This window comes from Mustela nigripes, chromosome X, assembly GCF_022355385.1.
Source record: "Mustela nigripes isolate SB6536 chromosome X, MUSNIG.SB6536, whole genome shotgun sequence".
NCBI classification, from domain to species: Eukaryota; Metazoa; Chordata; class Mammalia; order Carnivora; family Mustelidae; genus Mustela; species Mustela nigripes.
In genome coordinates this window covers 73,744,110-73,764,546 of record NC_081575.1, presented here as the reverse complement: position 1 = coordinate 73,764,546, position 20,437 = coordinate 73,744,110, and the positions used below count along the sequence as shown (strand labels likewise).

General features: G+C 34.8%; 1 protein-coding gene and 1 pseudogene across 1 annotated transcript in view; both read left to right on the top strand.

Moving 5' to 3' along the window:
* ZC3H12B (zinc finger CCCH-type containing 12B) overlaps window positions 1-20,437 on the top strand; it is a 594,748-nt gene that overhangs the window by 412,658 nt on the left and 161,653 nt on the right. Inside the window, exons 2-3 of the mRNA XM_059384709.1 lie at window positions 28-185; window positions 895-949. The gene's annotated coding sequence lies outside the window, so the exon portion shown is untranslated. The remainder of the gene's footprint in view (window positions 1-27; window positions 186-894; window positions 950-20,437) is intronic.
* LOC132007335 (small ribosomal subunit protein eS27-like) lies at window positions 14,267-14,520 on the top strand (annotated as a pseudogene).

Sequence of the window (20,437 nt, the reverse complement as noted above, 5' to 3'; positions counted from 1 at the left end):
ACTCTATTGGAATCTCTCATTCCATAGCTTTGGATTATTTTTGACAATTCTGACAGCATCAAAGGATAAAAGCCATGATATAATGAATAAGCCACACAAGTAAGAAATACAGATGTGGACTATAGACCTCCAAAGAAGAATTGAGCTGGTCGAGGATATGTGCCAGATATTGGAAATGTTAAGAGGTAAGTACTTTGCTGATTATTGTTGTTGAGGGGTGTGTGTGTGTATGTGTGTGTGTGTGTGTGTATTAGAGCAGAATTATTGCAAGAAGATTTCCATGATCTATGTAATAGCTGTGACTATTTTTATAAGAAAATTAAGGATACTTTCAGAAAATTTAAACTGTCAAAGTGGTAGTGAAAATCTGGAAAGCTTTTTAGGCTTTTTAACAGGAAATAAGCTTAAGAGGGAGTAAATGAAAATGAACTATCATTTATTGAGCTTTACTAATCAAGTACCAAAATATGTGTTATCCCATTTAATCCTCATAATAATTCTATGATGTATGTGTTATTATCTTCATTTTACACATAGAAAACGGTCTTAAATAGATTACTTGACTTGACAAAAATTGTGCAACTATTAAGTTCATGTTTGTGTTTTAGACACAGGTCTCTCTGACTTCTAACATTGTATGTAGAGAGAACCAAATATGTAAGAGAAGATTATTGCTGTACAATTTTATGGTTTTCTTATGAAGAATTAAACATCCATTTAATTTTAATTTTCTGAGGAAAGTTTTTGACATGGTATATTCAGAAAATTCTTAAGCAACTCCAATATATGCACCTGAAGAAAAAAGCAGTGCTAGAGAAAGAAGCAACTATTCTAAGCAATGAAATAGCTATGATTCTGACACTCTTCCTTTTTGTTTTTTCTGAATTTCTTCAGATAGTATGTAAATGCAAACCAAATTTTCCAGGGAAGGTATATGTACCTAGAGCAGGTAAGTGTAGAAATGTAGACTTCTATTATGAAATCTGTTAAATTTATTCAGCTAAAGCAACAGTTTAATGTTTATTTCAACTGATTGTAGGCTCATGTCACATACTTTTGGACACTTGATCACTCTAAGGAATTTAAGCCTCTTTTATTTTTATAGTTTAGAAATGTTTATGTTTCCTTCACTGTGCAGAATCTTTTTGTCTTCAAGAAGTCCCAATAGTTCATTTTTGCTTTTGTTTCCCTTGCCTCTGGTGACATGTCTAATATGAAGTTCCTAGGCTGAGGTCATAATTTTCAAGAAAAGTGGAAATATTGATTTGATTTTTATTAAACTACAGCCTTTATAAGTTCTTCCACATGGTGTTTAAACTTTTAATTACATCTTTAATATTCATTTTATAATTTACTAAGTATGTACAAAATTATTGGGAACTGTGGCATTGTGGCAAGATCGTTTGATTTACAGACAAAATGAATTTGAATTTTAGTTCTGCCTCCTATTTACAAGATAAATTTGGTTAATTCATTTAGCCTCTCTGAGCCTTAGTTTTCTTTTATTTATTAAGTTTTTTATTATTATGTTCAGTTAGCCAACAAATAGTAGTACATCATTAGTTTTTGGTGTAATGTTCAATGATTCACTAGTTGCATATAACACCCAGTGCTCTTCACAACACATGTCCTCCTTGTTAAGATTTTTTAAAAAAATTAATTCCAATATAGTTAGCATACAGTGTTATATTAGTTTCAGGTGCACAATATAGCGATTCAAGAATTCTGCACATTACTAAATGCTCATGATGATTAATGTACACTTTAATCCCCATCACCTATTTCACCCATCCCCACCACTCTCTTCTTCTCTGACAACTATCAGTTTGGTCTCTATAGTTAACAGTCTGTTTTTTCATTTCTCTCTCTCTCTCTTTCTCTCGTTTTAACTTTGATCATTTGTTTTCTTTCTTAAATTCCACACATGAGTGAATTTTGTGGTATTTTTCTTTAACTGACTTATTTTACTTAGCATTATACTCTCTAGTCCCATCCATATTTTGAAAACGGCAAAATTTCATTCTTTTTTGTGTCTGAGTAATATTCTATTGTATATATATCATATTGTCTACAGCCACTCATCTATCTGAACTTCAGTTCTCTCATCTCTAATATGGCAGAAATAATCCATATCTCATATAGTTTTGTGTGAATAACTTGATATAATAAATGTGAATGTACTTTATAGACAATAAAATTTCATAACAATGTGAGGGAAAAGGAAATCTTTTCCCTTTTAGGGAACACTAAAGGACCGAGGAACTGTTTCTTTTGAAAAGATCAATAAAATTGATAAACCTGTAGCCAGACTTATCAGAAAATAAGAGAAAGGACCCGCATAAATAAAATCATAAATTAAAGAGGAGAGGTCACAACTGACACTGCAGAAATACAAACAATTACAACAGAATATTATAAAAAATTGTATGCTAATAATTTGGGCAATCTGGAAGAAGGGGATAAATCACCAAACTAAAATAGGTAGAAAGAGAAAATTTGAACAGACTAATAACTAGTAAAGAAATTGAATCAGTAATCAAGAAACTCTCAGCAAACCAAAGTCTGGGATGGCCTCACAGGCAAATTTTACCAAACATTTAAAGAAGAGTTAATACCATTTCTTCTCAAACAGTTCCAAAAACAGAAATGGAAATAAAACTTCCGAACTCATTCTATCAGGCCACCATTACCCTGATTCCAAAACCAAAGACCGTCACTCAAAAAGAGAACTATGGGCCAATATCCCTAATGAACATGGATGCAAAAATTCTCAACAAAATACTGGCAAATTTAATCCAACAATATATTATAAGAATAATTCCCCATGATAAGATGGAATTTATTCCTGGAATGTAAGTGTGGTTTAATATTTAAAAATTGATCAATATGCTGCACCACATTAATATAAGAAAGTATAAGAATCATATTATACTCTCAGTGGATGCAGAGAAGGAATTTGAGAAAGTAAAACATCTATTATTGCTAAAAAAAATATCCTCAACATAGTGGGGCTATAGGGAGAATACCTCAACATCATAAAGTTTATATACAAAAGACCTAGAGCTAATATCATCCTTGATGGGAAAAAACTGAGATAAAAAGGTAAGAACTCTCCTTAAGTGGGTAGGAGAGTTTTTACCTTTTTATCTCAGTTTTACCTTTTTATCTCAGTTTTTCCTTAAGTGGGTAGGAGAGTTTTTTACCTTTTTATCTCAGTTTTTCCCCATCAAGGATGATATTAGCTCTAGGTCTTTTGTATATAACCTTTATGATGTTGAGGTATGCTCCCTATAGCCCCACTATGTTGAGGATATTTTTTTAAACAATAATAGATGTTTTACTTTCTCAAATTCCTTCTCTGCATCCACTGAGAGTATAATATGATTCTTATACTTTCTTATATTAATGTGGTGCAGCATAAAGTGGGTAGGAGAAGAATCAATGAAACAAGATGGGATTGGGATGGAGACAAACCATAAGTGACTCTTAATCTCACAAAACAAACTGAGGGTTGCTGGGGGGGGGGGGGGTGGGAAAACGGGGGTGGGGTTATGGACATTGGGGAGGGTATGTGCTTTGGTGAGTGCTGTGAAGTGTGTAAACCTGGCGATTCACAGACCTGTACCCCTGGGGATAAAAATATATGTTTATAAAAAATAAAACATTTTTAAAAAAATAAATAAATAAAAAATTTTAAAAAATGAACCAAACCACAAAAAAAAAAGGTAAAAACTCTTCTGGAAAGCAAAGGAAACAATCAACATAATTAAAAGTAACCTTTAGAATGGGAGAATATATTCGCAAAGGACATATCTGATAAAGGGCAAGTATCCAAAACATATTAAAAAAAAAACCAAAAAACTTGTCAGTATCTACTTACTCCAAGAAAAACAAAACCCAGTTGAAAGATGGTCAAAAGACATAAATAGACACTTTTTTCCCCCAAAAAGACATCTAGATGACTAATAGATACATGAAAATATGCTCAACATCCCCCATCATCAGGGAAATACAAATCAAAACTACAATGATATACCACTACATACTAGTCAGAATGCTTAAAACTAACAAGACAAGAAACAAGTGTAGGTGAGGATGTAGAGAAAGGGGAATTCTGTTATACTGTTGGTGGGAATGCAAACTGGTACAGCCACTATAGAAAACAGTATGGAGGTTCCTCAAAAAGTTAAAAATTGAGATATCTCAGAATGCTTAAAACTAACAAGAGAAGAAACAAGTGTAGGTGAGGATGTAGAGAAAGGGGAATTCTTTTTTTTTTTTTAATGTTCTATTTATTTACTTGACAGAGATCACAAGTAGGCAGAGAGGCAGACAGAGAGAGAGAGAGAGAAGAAGCAGGCTCACCACCGAGCAGAGAGCCTGATGTGGGGCTCGATCCCAGGATCCTGACATCACGACCAGAGCTGAAGGCAGAGGCTTAACCCACTGCGCCACCCAGGCACCCCAGGGGAATTCTGTTATACTGTTGGTGGGAATGCAAACTGGTACAGCCACTATAGAAAACAGTATGGAGGTTCCTCAAAAAGCTAAAAATTGAGATACCTTATGACCCAGCAATTGCACTACAAGTATTTGCCAAAAGGATAAAAGAAGATAGATTCAAAGGGGTACATGCATTGCAATGTTTATAGCAGCATTATCAACAATAGCCAGACAATGGAAAGAGCCCAAATGTCCATCAACTGATGAATATATAAGAAGATGTGGCATATGTATATGTAATGGAATATTCTCAGACATCAAAAAGAATGAAATCTTGCCATTTACAATATGAATGGAGTTAGAGAGTATAATGTTAAGGAAGATGTCAGTCAGACAAAGATAAACACCATATGATTTCACTCATGTAGAATTTAAGAAACAACACAGGTGAATGCATGGGGGAAAATGAGAGAAGCAAAGCATAAAGCATATTCTTTTTTTTTTTTTTTAAGATTTTATTTATTTATTTGACGGAGAGATATCACAAGTAGGTAGAGAGGCAGGCAGAGAGAGAGAGAGGAGGAGGAAACAGGCTCCCTGCCGAGCAGAGAGCCCGATGCGGGACTCGATCCCAGGACCCTGAGATCATGACCCGAGCCGAAGGCAGCGGCTTAACCCACTGAGCCACCCAGGCGCCCAAGCATATTCTTAAGTATAAGTAACACACTGAAGGTTGCTGGAGGAGAGGTAGGCAGGGAGATGAGTTAAATGGGTATTGGAGATGGAGGACTTTTTTTGTGTGTGTGATGAGAACTGGGTGTTGTATGTGATGAATCACTAAATCCTATACGTGAAACTAATTTTACACTGTATGTTAACTAACTGGAATATAAATAAATACTTGGAAAAAGGAAAACAAGCTAAGGATCAAATTTTATAATAAATTAAGAGTTTCAAAATACCTTTTCTAAAAATATTGAAGCTGAAAAATTTGCAGAAAGTCACATAGCTAATACATGGTATAACCAGAAATCCAACTTTGGACTGTGTGTCTCTAAGCTCAATATTCTTTCCACAATACTAAGCTGCCCAGGTGATTGTATCCAGCCTTACAAGTGGATTAAATGTATGAAATGAATTCAATGGAATAATTACTGAGAGAGGAAGATGGTTGCAAATTAGGAGGACCCTGGGCTTGCCTGTCCCACTAGATAACTATGAAATGATCTTAACTAGATAACTATGAAATGATCTTAAAAGCCCCAGAAATATACCTCAGTTGGTGGAGCATATGACTCTTTCATGTGTTTGAGACACACATGGGGTGCAGAGATTACTTAAATAAATAAAACAGGCATTTGTAATAAAAGATGTATATTACATTCTTTAATATAATCACAAAAGGGACCAAATCAACAAGAAGATCTAACAATTTTAAATATTTGTAAACCTAAAATTAGGGCAACCAAATATTTCAAAAATGTGAATAACAAATATAAAAGAGCTAATCAATAATAATACAATAATAGTAGAGGACCTTAATACCTCATTTACATCAATGGACTGATCATCTAAATGGAACGCTAACATAAAAACAATGGTTTTAAAAGACACACTGGGGCGCCTGGATGGCTCAGTGGGTTAAGCCGCTGCCTTCAGCTCAGGTCATGATCTCAGAGTCCTGGGATCGAGTCCCGCATCGGGCTCTCTGCTCAGCAGAGAGCCTGCTTCCCTCTCTCTCTGCCTGCCTCTCCATCTACTTATGATTTCTGTCAAATAAATAAATAAAATATTAAAAAAAAATAAAAAAAATAAAAGACACACTGGACAAAACGGAGTTAACAGATGTATTCATATATATATATTTTTTCTTTTCTTTCATTTTATGTATTTATTTGTTGGTGGATAAAGATGTTTTTAATTTCTTTTCAGTGTTCCAGAATTGTTTATACACCACACCCAGTGCCCCATGCAATATGTGCCCTCCATAATATCCACCACCAGACTCACACAACATCCCATCCTTCTCCCCTCCAAAACCATCAGTTTATTTCTCTGAGTCCACTGTCTCTCATGGTTCGTCTTCCCCTCCAATTGTCCCCAACTCCCTTCTCCTCTACATCTCCCCATGTCTTCTGTGCTATTTCTTATGATCCACAAATAAGCAGAACCTTATGATAATTGACTCTCTCTGCTTGACTCAGAATAATCTCTTCCAGTCCCATCCATGTTGATATAAAAGTTGGGTATCCCTCCTTTCTGATGGAGGCATAATACTCCATTATACAAAAAATGGGAAGTATAACTCAAGGCCAGGGATTTAATATGGACCACATCTTCCTTACCCATTCGTCCATTGAAGGGAATCTTGGTTCTTTCCAGTTTGGCGACCATGTTATTTCTGCTATGAACATTGGGGTACAGATGGCCCTTCTCTTCACTACATCTGTATCTTTGTGGTAAATACCCAGTAGTGCAATTGCAGGGTCATAGGGAAGCTCTATTTTTAATTTCTTAAGGAATCTACACACTGTTCTCCAAAGAGGCTGCACCAACTTGCATTCCCACCAACTGTAAGAGGGTTCCCCTTTCTCCACATCCTCTCCAACACATGTTGTTTACTGTCTTGTTAATTTTGGCCATTATAACTGGTGTAAGGTTGTGTCTCAGTGTGGTTTTGATTTAAATCTCCCTGATGGCTAATGATGATGAACATTTTTTCATGTCTGTTAGCCATTTGTATGTCTTCTTTGGAGAAGTGTCTGTTCAGGTCTTCTGCCCATTTTTTGATGTGATTATCTGTTTTGTGTGTGTTCAGTTTGAAGAGTTTGTTATAGATCTTGGATATCAGCCCATTTTCTGTAGTGTCATTTACTAATATCTTCTCCCATTCCTTGGGTTGCCTCTTTGTTTTGTTGACTGTTGCAGATAAAGATTTTTTTAAAAATACTTCATTTATTTGGGGGAAGAACAGCAAAGGGAGAGGAGGAGAAAGCTTTAAGCAGACTCCATGTTGAGCATAGAGCCTGATGTGGGACTTGACCTCACAACACTGACATCATGATCTCAAGCCAAAACCAAGAGTCAAATGCTTAACTGACTGTGTTACCCAGGCAGCTCAGGATGAAGATCTTATTTTTTTTTTAAAGCAGAACAAAAAACACCCAGAATCTAGTTTAGGGGGCCTTGTTTTTTACTTTTCTTTGTTGTTTTGTTTTGTGTTTTTCTTTCCCCCATTTTTTTCTGGACATAAATATGAGACAGAGAAATTCCCTCCAAAGGAAAAAAAAATGGGAAGTATAACTCAAGGCCAGGGATTTAATCAACACAGATAAAAGTAAGATGTCTGAGCTAGAACTTATTTTTTGAAAGATTTTATTTATTTATTTCACAGAGAGAGACACAGTGAGAAAGAGAGAACACAAGCAGAGGAGTAAGGGAGGTAGAAGCAGGCTTCCTACTGAGGAGGGAGCCTGATGTGGGGCTTGGTCCCAGGGCCTCAGGATCATGACCTGAGCCAAATGCAGATGCTTAATGAATGAGCCACCCATGTGCCCCTCTGAACTAGAATTTAAAACAACACTTATAAGAATGCTAGCTGTGTTTGAAAAAAGCATAGAAGACACTAAAGAATCCCTTACTGCAGAGTAAAAGAACTAAAATCTAGTCAGGCCAAAATTTGAAATGCTATAACCAAGATGCAATTCCAAATGGGGGTCATAAAAACAGTAATGCATACAGTAGAGTAATGAATCAGTGATACAGAAGAGAAAACTGTGGAAAATACTGAAGCCAAAAAGAGGGAGAAAGGGTAATGGGCTATGAAGGCAAACATAGGGAATTTAGCAACTTCTTAATACATAATAACACTTATATCATAGAAATCTGAGAGGCAGAAGAGAGAGATAAAGGGGCAGAAGATTTATTCAAATAAATTATAGCTGAAAAAATTCCCTAATCTGGAGAAGGACACAGAGATCTAAATCCAAGAAGCAAAGATAACTCCCATTAAATTCAACAAAAGCCAGCCATCGCCAAAGGCATATTAGTCAAATACACAAAATACAGACAAGGAAAGAATCCTGAAAGCAGCTAGGGAAAATAGACTTTACCTACAAGGAGGCAAAAATCAGTTACACAACAGCTTTTCCACAATAACTTGACAGGACAAAAAGAAGTAACAGGAAATACTCAACATGCTTTTGGGAAATATATGCAACCAATAATTTTTTATCCAGCAAGATTACCATTTAGAATAAGAGAGATAAAAATTCCCCCCCCCAAAAAAATAAAGGATTTCATAATCAGTAAACCAGCCTGGTAAGAAATTTTAAGGGGAACTCTGAGTGGAGAAATTAAAGACCAAAGGCAACAAAAAATAAACATCAATCTACAGTTAACACAATGGCACTAGATTTATATATTTCAATAATCACTCTGAATGTAAATGGACTAAATATTCAACACAAAAGACATCGGGTATCAGAATGGATTAAAAAAATAGATCCGTCTATATGCTGCCTATAAGAGACTCATTTTAGACCTAAAGACACTTGCAGATTGAAAGCAAAGGGATAGAGATCTGTCATCTGATGGATGCCAAAAGAAAGCTGAAATAGGCACACTTATATCAGACAAACTAGGACAAACCATAAGTGACTCTTAATCTCACAAAACAAACTGAGGGTAGCTGGGGGGAGGGGGTTTGGGAGAAGGGGGTGGGATTATGGACATTGGGGAGGGTATGTGCTTTGGTGAGTGCTGTGAAGTGTGTAAACCTGGCGATTCACAGACCTGTACCCCTGGGGATAAAAATATATGTTTATAAAAAAAATAAAATAAAAAAGGAGACTTTGTTTATAACCCCCCCAAAAAATAAAAAAATAAAAATAAAAAAGACTGTAACCAGAGATGAAGAAGGGTATTATAATCAAAGGGTCTATCCATCAAGAAGATCTAACATTTGTAAATATCTATGCCCCAACTTAAGAACACCCAAATATATAAATCAACTAATAACAATTATAATAAAGAAACTCATTGATAATAACACAGTAATAGTAGGGCATTTAACATCCCACTTACAACAATGGACAGATCATCCAAGAAGAAAATCCAGAGGGAAACAATGGCTTTTAATGACACACTAGACCAGATGGACATCACAGATATATTCAGAAGATTTCATCCTAAAAAAGCAGAATACACAATCTTTTCCAGTGCACATGGAACATTCTCCAAAATAGATCACATACTGGGTCACCAATAATTCCTGAACAAGTACAAAAATATCAAGATCATACCATTCATATTTTCAGGCCACAATGCTATGAACCTTGAAGTAAAAAAAGAAAACATTTGGAAAGATCACAGATGAATGGAAGTTAAAAAACATCCTACTAAAGAATGAAGGGTTGACCGGGAAATTAAAGAAACAAATAAAAAACCTAGAAGCACATGAAAATGAAAACACAACAGTCCAAAGCTTTGGGATGAACCAAAGGCAGTACTCAGAGGGAAGTGTATTGGAATACAGGCTTACCTCAAGCAGAAAGAAAAGTCTCAAAGACACAACCTAAGCTTATACCTAAAACAGCTAGAAAAAGAAGGGCAAATAAAGCCTAAAACCAATAAAAAGAAAGTAAATAATAAATATTGGAGCATAAATAAATGATACAGAAACAAAGAGATGAACAAAAAACCCAAAGTAGAACAGATTAATGAAACTAAGAGCTGGTTCTTCAAATGAATTAATGAAATTGGTAATCACCTAACCAGTCTTATCAAAAAGAAAAGAGAAAGGACCCAAATAGATAAGATCACAAATGAAAAAGGAGAGATCACAGCCATGCCACAGAAATACAAGCAATTCTAAGAGAATATTATGAAAAACTATGTCAGTAAATGGGGCAACCTGGAAGTAATGGTCTAATTTTTAGAGACTTACAAAGTACCACAACTGAAACAGGAAGAAATAGAAAATTTGAGCAGACCAATAACCAGCAAAGAAGTTGAATCAGCAATCAAAAAAATCTCCCAATAAATAAAAGTCCTGCACCTGATGGCCTCTCTGGGGAATTCTATCTGACATTTAAAGAAGAATTAATACCTTTTTTTTTTTAGCGGAAATTCTCCTTTTTTTAAATTTTCAGCATAACAGTATTCATTATTTTTTCACCTTTTTCATGAACTGTTCCAAAAAATACAAATGGAAGAAAAACTTCCAAACTCATTTTACAAGACCAGTACTACTTCAATACCCAATTCAGACAAAGACCCCACCAAAAAGGAGAATTATAGACCAATATCTGAAGAGCATGGATACAAACATTCTCAATATGAATCTAGCAAATCAGATTCAACAGTACTTTAAAAGAATTATTCACCACAATCAAGTGGGATTTATTCCCATGCTGCAGGGATGGTTGAATGTTGATCAATGTGATACAACATAGTAATGAAAAAAAAAAAAGAGAGAGAAGAATCATATGATCCTGTCAATAAGTGCAGAAAAAGCATTTGAAAAATATATCTGAAAAATATAAAACACCGATGAAAGTAATTGAAGATAACACAAAGAAATGGGAAAACACTCCATGCTCATGGATTGAAAGAACAAACATAGTTAAAATGTCTATACTAAACCCTGAAAAAGTAAAGTTAAAAAAAAAGTCTATAATACCCAAAGCAATCTACGCATTTTTCACAGGTCCAGATCAAGCAATCTTAAAATTTGTATGGAAGGGCAAATGACCCTGAATTGTGAAAACAACTTTAAGAAATAATAACAAAACTGGAGGCCTCACAGTTCCCAGACTTCAAGATAAATTGCGGAACTGCAGTAATCAAAACAGTATAGTATTGTCATAAAAATAGATACATAAAACAATAGAACAGAATAAAAAGCTCAGAAATAGTCCCACAATTATATGGTTGATCAATCTCCAACAAAGCAGGAAACCATGTCCAATGAAAGGAGGATAGTTTTCTCAAAAAAACCATGTTGGGAAAACTGGACAGCAACAGGGAAAAGAAAGGAACTGGATCTTTTTCTTATAGCAGACACAAATACAAATTCAAAATGAATTGAAGACCTAAATGTGAGATGTAAAATGTTAAAAATCCTAGAGGAGAACCCAGGAAGAAATATCTTTGACATAAGACATAGCTACTTCTTTCTAGATGTGTCTCTTGAGGCAAGGGAAACACAAGCAAAAATAAACTATTTGTACTTTATCAAAATAAAGTTTTTGCACAACAAATGATTAAACCAACAAAAGTAAAAGGCAAACTATGAAATGAAGGAAGATATTTGTAAATGGCATATCTGATAAAGGGTTAGGATCCAAAATATATAAAGACTTATAAAACCCAACACCCAAAAAATGAATATGCCAATTTATAACCAGACAGAAGACATGGAAAGACAATTTTCCAAAGAAGACTTTACGAACACTACAGCAAAAAAAAACTATGCTGGCTAACTGAACATAAAAAAAGACATCCAGATAGCCAATAGACACATGAAAATATGGCCAATATAACTCATCATCACGGAAATATAAATCAAAACTACAATGAGATATCACCTCACACCTGTATGAATGGCTAAAATTAACAACACAAGAAACAATAGGTATTGTTGAGGATGCAGAGAAAGGGGAACCCTCTTACACTGTTGGTGGGAGTGCAAACTGGTGCAGCCATTCTGGAAAACAATACAGAGTTTCCTCAAAAGTTAAAAATAGAACCATCCTATGATCCAGCAATTGCAGTACTAGGTTTTATCCAAATCATACAAAAATATTAATTCAAAAGGATACATGCACCCCAATGTTTATAGCAGCTTTATTTATAATAGTGAAACTATGTACTACCCAAGTGTGCATTGACTGATTAATGTAAAATGAATATTTGTTATGAGGGAAATTAGTGAGAGAAAAACAAATACCATATGATTTCACTTATATTTGGAATTTAAGAAACAAAACAAAGGAGCAAATCAAAAAAAGAATAAGTCAACTAAGAAGTACTCTTTAATTGTAGAGAACAAACTGTTGATTATCAGAGGAGGTGGGTGAGGGGATGTGTTATGATGGTGATTAAGGAGTGCATTTGTTATAACGATCATCGGGTTTTAAGTGGATGTTTTCAATCACTGCACTGTATACCTGAAATTAATATTACATTGTATGCTAACTAACTCAATGTAAATGCAAACTTAAAATTTCTTCATATTTGAGACTGATACTGCTAACCATATTCAAGCAATTGCACAAATAGAATATAAATGTTTCTTTCATAGAAAGATTAATGAAATAGTATTTGTAACACATTTAAGATCATTGGAAGAAACTGACTACATAAGCATAATATTTAGGCATATCACCCTCATACATTCAAAAAATATCAAGAAATAAGTGCTGGTATATAAGAAGATATCTATTTGTCTAGGGATTATGTATCACATTTACTGTGTTGGTATAGACTTTTGCAGCAACTTCTGTACTCCCCCCTTTTCTTTTCCTATGTTTCTTTCACTACCTCCCCAATAAATATACTGCAGGCCTTAAGGATCTTAAGGGGAGTTATCTCTGTCAGTGAATGCAGTGGCTGCTTATTATAAGTTTCACAGCAACAGCAAAAGTCACCAATGGAGAGTTCATGTCTAAAATCGTTATTAATGATGATTACAGAAAATGGGGCATTTAAGAACTAAAATAAAAAAAAAACATCAATTTCTCTTATAAATAAATGGTTTGTGAATTGCTATTTACAAGCACTTAATTAGCTAGTTTTCATGTTAAGTTTTAATCAGATCCTGAAAAAGAGATTTAGGTGTATTAGATTCAAAGGCTTGGACAATGAGCATTAAGAAGAAGCCTACCGGGCCCCTGGGTGGCTCAGTTGGTTAAGCCATTGCCTTCAGCTCAGGTCATGATCCCAGGGTCCTGGGCTCAAGCCCCACATCAGGCTCTCTGCTCAGCAGGGAGCCTGCTTCCTCCTCTCTCTCTCTCTGCCTGCCTCTCTGCCTACTTGTGATCTCTCTCTCTCTCTGTCAAATAAATAAATAAAATCTTTAATAAAAAAAAAAGAAATAGCCTACTGTCACAAAAACATGCATTCCAACACTTTCCACTCCATGGAAAAGTAGATATCAGATATTTACTATGGGTACAATTCTGTTGAGAGGCAACAACAGTTAAATATATGGGCAATGACCTCCTGGGGATTACAGCCTGATGGGGAACATGGAAAGATAACTTCAACTACTATCTTATTTGACAAGGAAAACTAGCTTGTGAGGCAGGGAATGTTATTCACATTTCACAGATAGGGGAACTCAGGTTCAGAGAACTTAGGCATCTTGCCCAAAGTCACACAGCTGGGTCATGGCTAGGTCAGGACTCAAACTCACTTTTTGGATTTTGATGGTTAAAATCTATGTATTTATTTATACAACACAGAGGGCTGTGTTGTAAAATGCATGTAACATACTTTAGTAGTAAAATGCATACAACATACTTTAAGTGCAATAGGAATTCAGAGAAAAGTGTTTTGAATTCAAATTCTGTCTGAATCAGTCCATGTTTTTCTCATGAATGATCTGGTTCCTCAGATAGGTCTTGTAGATTGACTAATTAGATTTTAAAAGGGAATGAACAAGCCTGTCTCTGAATCCAATTCTTCATTTGTAAAACAGGGATGATGCTATCCCTTTCCCCCCTGTATCATTGCTATAGTTGAATAAAGTGATATATGTAAAATCTTTTAATAAATTAAAAAGCAATCAAGTACTGGTTGGGCTTGTGAAAGGATTGACATGCCTTTATATAAAGATTTACTACACCTGTCCTTGGAAGAAGAAGAAAAAAGAAAGAAACATAAGAAGAATTGGCAAGCTCAAAGCCCAGATTCCTATTTTATGAACATAAAGTGTCCAGGTCGCTATAAAATTACTAGTTTTCAGCCATAATTGTGTTTCTTTGTGTAGGCTGTTCAAAAATGTTGTGCCTGCCAATAGGAGGAAAGGTTAGACTCACAGAAGGATGTCCATTTAGAAGAAAGCAACACTAATGATCTACACAGCCTCCTAAATTTGTGTTATATGGCAGAAAGCCTTATCAGTTCCATAATTCCAGTTAATCTACCAAGATAATGTAATTAATTTTGTAAGGTATACAACAATGATCTCCTATATTTAGTGTCAGTTTTTCAATAACATTTAAATTATGGGCAAAAACATTAAACAATGTAAACTGTTCTTACTACTTACTAAAGTGTGAAAGTGTAAGTGCATGTGATTGATGTGTTTACATAGAGCTGACAGTGAAGATATGGTTTTAAGGATGGACTAAAATCTCAGGGCAAAGAGGGCTCTCAAAGTTCATCTGATCTAACCCCCATCTGATGCTTGTTAAAAAGGAATCTGGAGCAGAAAATGGTCTGGTGTTTCCTAACAGAACTTAATATGTATCTTATATAGTTATTTATCTCTCAAATTCTGTTAATCTTAGACAATAGTGCCACAGATTTTTCATTATTCTTATAAATTGACTTGAATTAATCTTTTCATTAACTTTTAGGGTTTTTAATAATGTTGATTGAAATAAAAGTGTTATGTTTATTTAAATGCAAACTCTTATTCTGGCAACTGGAAGATGAGAAGGCAATTTGCTCACTTCTGCTTATTGTTTCTGAATTATGCTCCTAAAAGCAGAGTCAATGTTCTTTGCATTCCTAAATATAAAACACTAATTCTTCTGGGAAGATGTTTTAACTGAACGCACACATCACACACACAAAAAAAAAAGTGGGTGGGGGGAGAAGAGCATTATCTTTTGGCTCACTTATTCTGGATGTGATTCTCTACCTAGATGTTACTTTATCTCAGGGAAGGTCATGCCACTAACTTGAATAAGGTTAGACTTTATAATAGGTAATTATTACAAGGCAGTCCTCACTATATATGACTTAATTCTAAGGGTTATGTTATCTTTCTGTAACTCTAAACATAATTTCCCACCAAAGCTAGGGGCATCACAATGCCTGACTTCAAGCTGTGATCATCAAGACAGCATGGTACTGCCACAAAAACAGAGACATAAATTAATGGAACAGAATAGAGAGTCCAGAAATGGACCCTTAACTCTATGGTCAACTAATCTTCCAAAAAGCAGGAAAGAATATCCAATGGAAAAAAGACAGTCTCTTCAATAAATGGTGCTGGGAAAATAAGACAGTCGCATGCAGAAGTATGAAACTGGACCATTCTCTTACACTATATACAAAGATAAATTCAAAATTGATAAAAGACCTAAATAGGAGACAGAAATCCATTAAAATCCCAGAGGATAACACAAGAAGCAACTTCTCTGATCTTGGCTGCAGCCACTTCTTGCAAGACACATCTCTAAAGGCACAGGAAACTAAAGCAAAAATGAACTATTAGGACTTTATCAAGATAAAAATCTACACAACAAAGGAAACAGGCAACAAAATTAAAAGGCAACCTATGTAATGGGAGAATATATTTGCAAATGACATATCAGGTAATGTCCTAGTATCCAAGATCTACAAAGAACTTCTCAAACTCAACACCCAAAAAACAAAGAATCCAGTAAAGAAATAGGCAGAAAACATGAACAGATATTTCTTCAAAGAAGACATACAAATGGCCAACAGACACATGAAAAATGCTCAACATCACTAGCCATCAGAGAACTAGAAATGAAAAACACAAGATACTACATTTACCAGTTAAAATGGCAAAAAATAACAAGACAGGAAAAAACAAGTATTGGTGAAGATGTGGAGAAAGGGCAACCCCTCTACACTGTTGGGAATGCAACCTGATACAGCCACTCTGGAAAACAATATGGAGGTTCCTCAAGAAGTTAAAAAAAATAGAGTTACCTTATGATCCAGCAATTGCACTACTGGGTAGTGAAATAAAGTGAAATGAAGGGGCAACTGCACCCCAATGTTCATAGCAGCAATGTCCACAATAGCCAAATAGTGGAAGGAACCAAGATGTCCTTTGGCAGATAAATGAATAAAGAAGATGTGGTTTATATATACAATGGGAGTATTATGCCTCCATCAGAAAGGATGAATACCCAACTTTTGTAGCAACATGGACGGGACTGGAAGAGATTATGCTGAGTGAAATAAGTCAAGCAGAGAGAGTCAATTATCATATGGTTTCACTTATTTGTGGAGCATAACAAATACCATGGAGGACAAGGGGAGTTAGAGAGGAGAAGGGACTTGAGGGAAATTGGAAGGGGAGGTCAACCATGAGAGACTATGGACTCTGAAAAACAATCTGAGGGTTTTGAAGGGGCGGGGGGTGGGAGGTTGGGGGAACCAGGTGGTGGGTATTGGAGAGGGCATGGATTGCATAGAGCACTGGGTGTGGTGCAAAAACAATGAATACTGTTATGCTGAAAATAAATTTTTAAAAAATGCAAGAAATTTCTGGAAGGCCTAAAAAAAAAAAAAAAAGAAAGAAAAGATGAATAGCTACGATCTACATCAACATGGATGGAAGTAGAGGGTATTATACTAAGTGAAATAAGTCGATCTGAGAAAGACAATTATCAGATGATTTTGCTCATGTGGAATATAAGAAATAGCACAGAGGATCATAGGGGAAGGGAGGGAAAACAGAATGACAAGAAATCAGAGAGAGAGAAAAGCCATAAAAGATTCTTAGCTATAGAAAACAAACAGGTTTGCTGGAGGGAAAGTGGGTGGGAAGATGGGATAATTGGGTGATGGGAATTAAGGAGAGCATGTGATGTGATGATCACTGGGTGTTTTATGTAACTGATGTATTATTTAACACTATATCTGAGACTGGTGATGTATTATATGTTGGCTAATTGAATTTAAATTAAAAAATATATACTTTCCAAGGAAACAATATTATAATGATTGCTAATCAAAACATCAAAAGTAATCATCTTTAGATGAAAAAATGCAAGTGACATTTCTTATTTCTTTAAAAGATTTTATTTGAGAGAGAGACACAGGTAGTGACAGAGATAGCTAGAGAGAGCACAAGCAGAGAGCAGAGTGAGAAGCAGGCTCCCACTAAGCAGGGAGCCCAATGCAGGGCTTGATCCCAGGACTCTGTGGTCACGACCCCAGCTAAAGGCAGACACTCAACCACTTGAACCATCCAGGTGCCCCAATATGCTTCCCTGTTTTCCAATTTTTCTACAGTAAACATTATTACATATACAATTCATGAAAATAATTTATTGAGGTGAAATTCACATAACATAATAGTAACCATTTTAAAGTTGAGTAATTCAATGTCATTTAGTAAACTCAAAATGTTGGAACTCTAGCTGGAACTGGAACAACTCTAGCTGGAAAATATTCCCATCCTTCCAAGGTAAAACACCTAACTTATGAAGTAGATTCTTTGCTTTATCTATACTAAATATTTCAGGTATAACCCAAATATTTCATATGCATAGAATCATACAATGTATCTGACTTATTTCACTTAGCATAATGTTTTGAGATTCATCCACATTGTATTATGTATGTTACAGTACTTCATTTTATTTTATGGCTGAATAATAATCATTTCCTTATCCATTCATCCCTTGCTGAACATTTTGGCGGTGGCCATCTTTTGGCTAGTGAGGTCATATGGTAGTTCTATGTTCAGTTATTTGAGGAATTGCCAAACTTTCCTAGAGTGAGTGAATGCTTTTGCATTTCCACCAGCAATGTTTTTCCATATCCTCACCAACACTGGTTATTTTCATTTTTTATACACAGTGTAGGTTTTTTTTAAATTTTTAACGTGTTATTTTAATTCCAGTTAGCTAATATACAGTGTTACATTAGTTTCAGGACAAATGTACTCCTTATCCTATCACCTATTTAACCCATCCTCCTACTCCCTGTCCTCTCTGGTAACCATCAGTTTGTTCTTTATAATTAAAAATCTGTTTCTTGATATTTTTTTTCTTTTGATTTTTGTTCTGTTTTGTTTCCTAAATCCACATATTAGCAAAATCATATGGTATTTGTCTTTCCCTGGCTTATTTCACTTAGCATCATACACTGTAAGTCTATCCATGTTGTTGTAAATGACAAAATTTCACTCATTTTAAGGCTGAGTGATATTTCCGAATGTGTGTGTGTGTGTGTGATCTTCGTTCATCTTTTCTTTTTTTCCTTCATCTTCTTTATCCTTTCGTCCATCAGTGGCTTGCTCCCATATGTTGGTTATTGTAAAAAAAAAAAAAAAAAGGCTTTAACAAACATAGCTGTGCATATCTCTTCTAATTAGTGTGTTGGTTTCCTCTGGGTAAACGCCCAGTAGTGAAACTACTGGATCATATGGCAATTCTATATTAATTTTTTTAGAAATGTCCATACTGTTTTCCACAGTGTCTGCACGAATTTCCATTCCCACCAACAGTGCATGAGGTTTCCTTTTTCTCTGCATCCTTGCCAACACATTATTTCTTGTCTTTTTTAAAATTCTTACAATTGGGGCGCCTGGGTGGCTCAGTGGGTTAAGCCGCTGCCTTCAGCTCAGGTCATGATCTTAGGGTCCTGGGATCGAGTCCCGCATCAGGCTCTCTGCTCAGCAGGGGGCCTGCTTCCCTTCCTCTCTCTGTGATCTCTTCCCTTCCTCTCTCCTACTGTGATCTCTCTCTGTCAAATAGATAAATAAAATCTTAAAAAAAAATTCTTACAATTATGATAGGTGTAAAATGGTATATCATTATGGTTTTAATTTGCATTTTCCTGATGATGAGTGATATTGAACATCTCTTCATGTGTCTGTTGACCATCTGCATGTCTTCCTTTACCCATTTTTAAATTTAATTATTAGTTTTCTCAAATTTGAGTTGTATACATTTTTTATATATTTTCAGTATTAACTCCTTATTAAGTATAACATTTGTAAATATCTTCTCCAATTCAGTAGGTTGTCTTTTTTTTTTTTTTTTTTTTTGGTGGCTTCCTTCTCTGTGCAAAAGCATTTTAATTTGGTTGCAGTCCCAATAGTTTAATTTTGCTTTCATTTCCTTTGCCAGAAGAGACATGTCTAGAAAAATGTGTCTATGACCAATGTCAAAGAAATTACTGCCTGTTTTCTTATAGGAATTTTATGGCTTCAGATCTCACATTTAGGTCCTTATTTCATTCTGAATTTTATTTTGTGTATGATGTAACAAAGTGGTCCAGTCCCTTTCTTTTGCATGTAGCTGTCCAGTTTCTCAATTCCATTTGGTGAAGAGACTCCCTTTTCCCCCATTGTATATTTTCCTCTTTCGATGTACATTAATTGACCATAAAAATATGAGTTTCTTTCTGGACTCTCTACTCTGTTCCATTGATCCATGTGTCTTTTTTGTGTCAGTAACCATAGTGTTTTCATTAGCACAGCTTTGTAGTATACCTTGAAATCTGGGATTGTGATACCTCCAGCTTTCTTGTTCTTTTTTAAGATTTATTTGGCTATTTGGGGTCTTTTATGGATTTATACACACTTTAGGATTGTTTTGTGAAAAACACCGTTGGTATTTTGATAGGGGTTATATTATATCTGAAGATTGCTTTGGCTAGTGTGGACATTTTAACAATATTAATTTTTCCAATTCATGAGCATAGAATATCTTCCTTTTGTTAATGTCATCCTCAGTTTTTTCATTAATATTGTATAGTTTTCCAAGCACATGTCATTCACCTCCTTGGTTAAATTATTTTTATATATTTTATTTTTTTTCAATTGTAAATGTCAATGCTTTATTTATTAAACTTAAATTAAATTAAAGTTTAAATTTAAATTTAATTTGATTTAAAATTTAAGTTTAATTTAAGTTTAATTTAAATTTAAGTTTAAAAATAAATCATTGACATAAGCATAATTTAATTTAATTTAATTTTTAAAATTGCTTTTCAGTGTAACAGATTTCATTGTTTATGCACCACACCCAGTGCTCCATGCAATACA